Source organism: Protomyctophum parallelum, assembly GCF_964188405.1.
Source record: "Protomyctophum parallelum genome assembly, chromosome: 18".
Taxonomy (NCBI): Eukaryota; Metazoa; Chordata; class Actinopteri; order Myctophiformes; family Myctophidae; genus Protomyctophum; species Protomyctophum parallelum.
In genome coordinates this window covers 46,117,196-46,125,465 of record NC_139716.1, presented here as the reverse complement: position 1 = coordinate 46,125,465, position 8,270 = coordinate 46,117,196, and positions in this window count along the sequence as shown.

Below are 8,270 nucleotides of genomic sequence, written 5' to 3'. Positions count from 1 at the left end.
GTTTTTCATCATTTTTGAGGATTTGAAAAAAATTCAAAATAAAAAAAACATGGGTTATAGCCCATCGTTTTTTGAATTTTTGAAAAAATAAATTATCCTCGTTTTTCATCGTTTTTGAACATGGGCTATAGCCCCTACCGTACGGCATACTATAGCACGCCGTTTCTCATCATTTTTGAGGATTTGAAAAAAAAATCCAAATTTCAAAAAACATGGGTTATAGCCCATCGTTTTTAGAATTTTTGAAAAAAATGTTATCCTCGTTTTTCATCGTTTTTGAACATGGGCTATAGCCCCTACCGTACGGCATACTATAGCACGCCGTTTTTCATCATTTTTGAGGATTTGAAAAAATTTAAAAATTTCAAAAAACATGGGTTATAGCCCATCGTGTTTTTTAATTTTTGAAAAAAATGTTATCCTCGTTTTTCATCGTTTTTGAACATGTGCTATAGCCCCTACCGTACGGCATACTATAGCACGCCGTTTTTCATCATTTTTGAGGATTTGAAAAAATTTCAAAATTTCAAAAAACATGGGTTATAGCCCATCGTTTTTAGAATTTTTGATAAAAAAAATTATCCTCGTTTTTCATCGTTTTTGAACATGGGCTATAGCCCCTACCGTACGGCATACTATAGCACGCCGTTTTTCATCATTTTTGAGGATTTTAAAAAAATTCAAAATTTCAAATACATGGGTTATAGCCCATCGTTTTTAGAATTTTTGAAAAAAATGTTATCCTCGTTTTTCATCGTTTTTGAACATGGGCTATAGCCCCTACCGTACGGCATACTATAGCACGCCGTTTTTCATCATTTTTGAGGATTTGAAAAAATTTCAAAAATTCAAAAAACATGGGTTATAGCCCATCGTTTTTTTAATTTTTGAAAAAAATGTTATCCTCGTTTTTCATCGTTTTTGAACATGGGCTATAGCCACTACCGTACGGCATACTATAGCACGCCGTTTTTCATCATTTTTGAGGATTTGAAAAAAAATCAAAATAAAAAAAAACATGGGTTATAGCCCATCGTTTTTTGAATTTTTGAAAAAATAAATTATCCTCGTTTTTCATCGTTTTTGAACATGGGCTATAGCCCCTACCGTACGGCATACTATAGCACGCCGTTTCTCATCATTTTTGAGGATTTGAAAAAAAAATCCAAATTTCAAAAAACATGGGTTATAGCCCATCGTTTTTAGAATTTTTGAAAAAAATGTTATCCTCGTTTTTCATCGTTTTTGAACATGGGCTATAGCCCCTACCGTACGGCATACTATAGCACGCCGTTTTTCATCATTTTTGAGGATTTGAAAAAAATTCAAAATTTCAAAAAACATGGGTTATAGCCCATCGTGTTTTTTAATTTTTGAAAAAAATGTTATCCTCGTTTTTCATCGTTTTTGAACATGTGCTATAGCCCCTACCGTACGGCATACTATAGCACGCCGTTTTTCATCATTTTTGAGGATTTTTAAAAAATTCAAAATTTCAAAAACATGGGTTATAGCCCATCGTTTTTAGAATTTTTGAAAAAAATGTTATCCTCGTTTTTCATCGTTTTTGAACATGGGCTATAGCCCCTACCGTACGGCATACTATAGCACGCCGTTTTTCATCATTTTTGAGGATTTGAAAAAAAATCTAATTTTCAAAAAACATGGGTTATAGCCCATCGTTTTTTGAATTTTTGAAAAAAATGTTATCCTCGTTTTTCATCGTTTTTGAACATGGGCTATAGCCCCTACCATACGGCATACTATAGCACGCCGTTTTTCATCATTTTTGAGGATTTTAAAAAAATTCAAAATTTCAAAAACATGGGTTATAGCCCATCGTTTTTAGAATTTTTGAAAAAAATGTTATCCTCGTTTTTCATCGTTTTTGAACATGGGCTATAGCCCCTACCGTACGGCATACTATAGCACGCCGTTTTTCATCATTTTTGAGGATTTTAAAAAAATTCAAAATTTCAAAAACATGGGTTATAGCCCATCGTTTTTAGAATTTTTGAAAAAAATGTTATCCTCGTTTTTCATCGTTTTTGAACATGGGCTATAGCCCCTACCGTACGGCATACTATAGCACGCCGTTTTTCATCATTTTTGAGGATTTGAAAAAAATCTAATTTTCAAAAAACATGGGTTATAGCCCATAGTTTTTTGAATTTTTGAAAAAAATGTTATCCTCGTTTTTCATCGTTTTTGAACATGGGCTATAGCCCCTACCATACGGCATACTATAGCACGCCGTTTTTCATCATTTTTGAGGATTTTAAAAAAATTCAAAATTTCAAAAACATGGGTTATAGCCCATCGTTTTTAGAATTTTTGAAAAAAATGTTATCCTCATTTTTCATCGTTTTTGAACATGGGCTATAGCCCCTACCGTACGGCATACTATAGCACGCCGTTTTTCATCATTTTTGAGGATTTGAAAAAAATTCAAAATAAAAAAAAACATGGGTTATAGCCCATCGTTTTTTTAATTTTTGAAAAAATTGTTATCCTCGTTTTTCATCATTTTTGAACATGGGCTATAGCCCCTACCGTACGGCATACTATAGCACGCCGTTTTTCATAATTTTTGAGGATTTGAAAAAAAATCTAAATTTCAAAAAACATGGGTTATAGCCCATCGTTTTTTGAATTTTTGAAAAAATAAATTATCCTCGTTTTTCATCGTTTTTGAACATGGACTATAGCCCCTACCGTACTGCATAATATAGCACGCCGTTTTTCATCATTTTTGAGGATTTGAAAAAAATTCAAAATTTCAAAAAACATGGGTTATAGCCCATCGTTTGTTGAAATTTTGAAAAAAATGTTATCCTCGTTTTTCATCGTTTTTGAACATGGGCTATAGCCCCTACCGTACGGCATACTATAGCACGCCGTTTCTCATCATTTTTGAGGATTTGAAAAAAAAATCAAAATTTCAAAAAACATGGGTTATAGCCCATCGTTTTTTGAATTTTTGAAAAAAATGTTATCCTCGTTTTTCATCGTTTTTGAACATGGGCTATAGCCCCTACCGTACGGCATACTATAGCACGCCGTTTTTCATCATTTTTGAGGATTTGAAAAAAATTCAAAATTTCAAAAAACATGGGTTATAGCCCATCGTTTTTTGAATTTTTGAAAAAAATGTTATCCTCGTTTTTCATCGTTTTTGAACATGGGCTATATCCCCTACCGTACGGCATACTATAGCACGCCGTTTTTCATCATTTTTGAGGATTTGAAAAAAATTCAAAATTTCAAAAAACATGGGTTATAGCCCATCGTTTTTTGAATTTTTGAAAAAAAAAATTATCCTCGTTTTTCATCGTTTTTGAACATGGGCTATAGCCCCTACCGTACGGCATACTATAGCACGCCGTTTTTCATCATTTTTGAGGATTTGAAAAAAAAATCTAAATTTCAAAAAATGAAAAAAACATGGGTTATAGCCCATCGTTTTTTGAATTTTTGAAAAAAATGTTATCCTCGTTTTTCATCGTTTTTGAACATGGGCTATAGCCCCTACCATACGGCATACTATAGCACGCCGTTTTTCATCATTTTTGAGGATTTAAAAAAAATTCAAAATTTCAAAAACATGGGTTATAGCCCATCGTTTTTAGAATTTTTGAAAAAAATGTTATCCTCGTTTTTCATCGTTTTTGAACATGGGCTATAGCCCCTACCGTACGGCATACTATAGCACGCCGTTTTTCATCATTGTTGAGGATTTGAAAAAAATTCAAAAATTCAAAAAACATGGGTTATAGCCCATCGTTTTTTTTATTTTTGAAAAAAATGTTATCCTCGTTTTTCATCGTTTTTGAACATGGGCTATAGCCACTACCGTACGGCATACTATAGCACGCCGTTTTTCATCATTTTTGAGGATTTGAAAAAAAATCAAAATAAAAAAAAACATGGGTTATAGCCCATCGTTTTTTGAATTTTTGAAAAAATAAATTATCCTCGTTTTTCATCGTTTTTGAACATGGGCTATAGCCCCTACCGTACGGCATACTATAGCACGCCGTTTCTCATCATTTTTGAGGATTTGAAAAAAAAATCCAAATTTCAAAAAACATGGGTTATAGCCCATCGTTTTTAGAATTTTTGAAAAAAATGTTATCCTCGTTTTTCATCGTTTTTGAACATGGGCTATAGCCCCTACCATACGGCATACTATAGCACGCCGTTTTTCATCATTTTTGAGGATTTTAAAAAAATTCAAAATTTCAAAAACATGGGTTATAGCCCATCGTTTTTAGAATTTTTGAAAAAAATGTTATCCTCGTTTTTCATCGTTTTTGAACATGGGCTATAGCCCCTACCGTACGGCATACTATAGCACGCCGTTTTTCATCATTTTTGAGGATTTTAAAAAAATTCAAAATTTCAAAAACATGGGTTATAGCCCATCGTTTTTAGAATTTTTGAAAAAAATGTTATCCTCGTTTTTCATCGTTTTTGAACATGGGCTATAGCCCCTACCGTACGGCATACTATAGCACGCCGTTTTTCATCATTTTTGAGGATTTGAAAAAAAATCTAATTTTCAAAAAACATGGGTTATAGCCCATAGTTTTTTGAATTTTTGAAAAAAATGTTATCCTCGTTTTTCATCGTTTTTGAACATGGGCTATAGCCCCTACCATACGGCATACTATAGCACGCCGTTTTTCATCATTTTTGAGGATTTTAAAAAAATTCAAAATTTCAAAAACATGGGTTATAGCCCATCGTTTTTAGAATTTTTGAAAAAAATGTTATCCTCATTTTTCATCGTTTTTGAACATGGGCTATAGCCCCTACCGTACGGCATACTATAGCACGCCGTTTTTCATCATTTTTGAGGATTTGAAAAAAATTCAAAATAAAAAAAAACATGGGTTATAGCCCATCGTTTTTTTAATTTTTGAAAAAATTGTTATCCTCGTTTTTCATCATTTTTGAACATGGGCTATAGCCCCTACCGTACGGCATACTATAGCACGCCGTTTTTCATAATTTTTGAGGATTTGAAAAAAAATCTAAATTTCAAAAAACATGGGTTATAGCCCATCGTTTTTTGAATTTTTGAAAAAATAAATTATCCTCGTTTTTCATCGTTTTTGAACATGGACTATAGCCCCTACCGTACTGCATAATATAGCACGCCGTTTTTCATCATTTTTGAGGATTTGAAAAAAATTCAAAATTTCAAAAAACATGGGTTATAGCCCATCGTTTGTTGAAATTTTGAAAAAAATGTTATCCTCGTTTTTCATCGTTTTTGAACATGGGCTATAGCCCCTACCGTACGGCATACTATAGCACGCCGTTTCTCATCATTTTTGAGGATTTGAAAAAAAAATCAAAATTTCAAAAAACATGGGTTATAGCCCATCGTTTTTTGAATTTTTGAAAAAAATGTTATCCTCGTTTTTCATCGTTTTTGAACATGGGCTATAGCCCCTACCGTACGGCATACTATAGCACGCCGTTTTTCATCATTTTTGAGGATTTGAAAAAAATTCAAAATTTCAAAAAACATGGGTTATAGCCCATCGTTTTTTGAATTTTTGAAAAAAATGTTATCCTCGTTTTTCATCGTTTTTGAACATGGGCTATATCCCCTACCGTACGGCATACTATAGCACGCCGTTTTTCATCATTTTTGAGGATTTGAAAAAAATTCAAAATTTCAAAAAACATGGGTTATAGCCCATCGTTTTTTTAATTTTTGAAAAAAAAAATTATCCTCGTTTTTCATCGTTTTTGAACATGGGCTATAGCCCCTACCGTACGGCATACTATAGCACGCCGTTTTTCATCATTTTTGAGGATTTGAAAAAAATTCAAAATTTCAAAAACATGGGTTATAGCCCATCGTTTTTTGAATTTTTGAAAAAAATGTTATCCTCGTTTTTCATCGTTTTTGAACATGGGCTATAGCCCCTACCGTACGGCATACTATAGCACGCCGTTTTTCATCATTTTTGAGGATTTGAAAAAAATTCAAAATTTCAAAAAACATGGGTTATAGCCCATCGTTTTTTGAATTTTTGAAAAAAATGTTATCCTCGTTTTTCATCGTTTTTGAACATGGGCTATAGCCCCTACCGTACGGCATACTATAGCACGCCGTTTTTCATCATTTTTGAGGATTTGAAAAAAAAATCAAAATTTCAAAAAATGAAAAAACATGGGTTATAGCCCATCGTTTTTTGAATTTTTGAAAAAAATGTTATCCTCGTTTTTCATCGTTTTTGAACATGGGCTATAGCCCCTACCATACGGCATACTATAGCACGCCGTTTTTCATCATTTTTGAGGATTTTAAAAAAATTCAAAATTTCAAAAACATGGGTTATAACCCATCGTTTTTAGAATTTTTGAAAAAAATGTTATCCTCGTTTTTCATCGTTTTTGAACATGGGCTATAGCCCCTACCGTACGGCATACTATAGCACGCCGTTTTTCATCATTTTTGAGGATTTGAAAAAAAAACAAATTTTCAAAAAACATGGGTTATAGCCCATCGTTTTTTGAATTTTTGAAAAAAATGTTATCCTCGTTTTTCATCGTTTTTGAACATGTGCTATAGCCCCTACCGTACGGCATACTATAGCACGCCGTTTTTCATCATTTTTGAGGATTTGAAAAAAAAATCTAAATTTCAAAAAATGAAAAAAACATGGGTTATAGCCCATCGTTTTTTGAATTTTTGAAAAAAATGTTATCCTCGTTTTTCATCGTTTTTGAACATGGGCTATAGCCCCTACCATACGGCATACTATAGCACGCCGTTTTTCATCATTTTTGAGGATTTAAAAAAAATTCAAAATTTCAAAAACATGGGTTATAGCCCATCGTTTTTAGAATTTTTGAAAAAAATGTTATCCTCGTTTTTCATCGTTTTTGAACATGGGCTATAGCCCCTACCGTACGGCATACTATAGCACGCCGTTTTTCATCATTTTTGAGGATTTGAAAAAAATTCAAAATTTCAAAAAACATGGGTTATAGCCCATCGTTTGATGAAATTTTGAAAAAAATGTTATCCTCGTTTTTCATCGTTTTTGAACATGGGCTATAGCCCCTACCGTACGGCATACTATAGCACGCCGTTTTTCATCATTTTTGAGGATTTGAAAAAAAAATCAAAAATTCAAAAAACATGGGTTATAGCCCATCGTTTTTTGAATTTTTGAAAAAAATGTTATCCTCGTTTTTCATCGTTTTTGAACATGGGCTATAGCCCCTACCGTACGGCATACTATAGCACGCCGTTTTTCATCATTTTTGAGGATTTGAAAAAAATTCAAAATTTCAAAAAACATGGGTTATAGCCCATCGTTTTTTGAATTTTTGAAAAAAATGTTATTCTCGTTTTTAATCGTTTTTGAACATGGGCTATATCCCCTACCGTACGGCATACTATAGCACGCCGTTTTTCATCATTTTTGAGGATTTGAAAAAAATTCAAAATTTCAAAAAACATGGGTTATAGCCCATCGTTTTTTGAATTTTTGAAAAAAATGTTATCCTCGTTTTTCATCGTTTTTGAACATGGGCTATATCCCCTACCGTACGGCATACTATAGCACGCAGTTTTTCATCATTTTTGAGGATTTGAAAAAAATTCAAAATTTCAAAAAACATGGGTTATAGCCCATCGTTTGATGAAATTTTGAAAAAAATGTTATCCTCGTTTTTCATCGTTTTTGAACATGGGCTATAGCCCCTACCGTACGGCATACTATAGCACGCCGTTTTTCATCATTTTTGAGGATTTGAAAAAAAAATCAAAAATTCAAAAAACATGGGTTATAGCCCATCGTTTTTTGAATTTTTGAAAAAAATGTTATCCTCGTTTTTCATCGTTTTTGAACATGGGCTATAGCCCCTACCGTACGGCATACTATAGCACGCCGTTTTTCATCATTTTTGAGGATTTGAAAAAAATTCAAAAATTCAAAAACATGGGTTATAACCCATCGTTTTTAGAATTTTTGAAAAAAATGTTATCCTCGTTTTTCATCGTTTTTGAACATGGGCTATAGCCCCTACCGTACGGCATACTATAGCACGCCGTTTTTCATCATTTTTGAGGATTTGAAAAAAAAACTAATTTTCAAAAAACATGGGTTATAGCCCATCGTTTTTTTAATTTTTGAAAAAAATGTTATCCTCGTTTTTCATCGTTTTTGAACATGGGCTATAGCCCCTACCATACGGCATACTATAGCACGCCGTTTTTCATCATTTTTGAGGATTTTAAA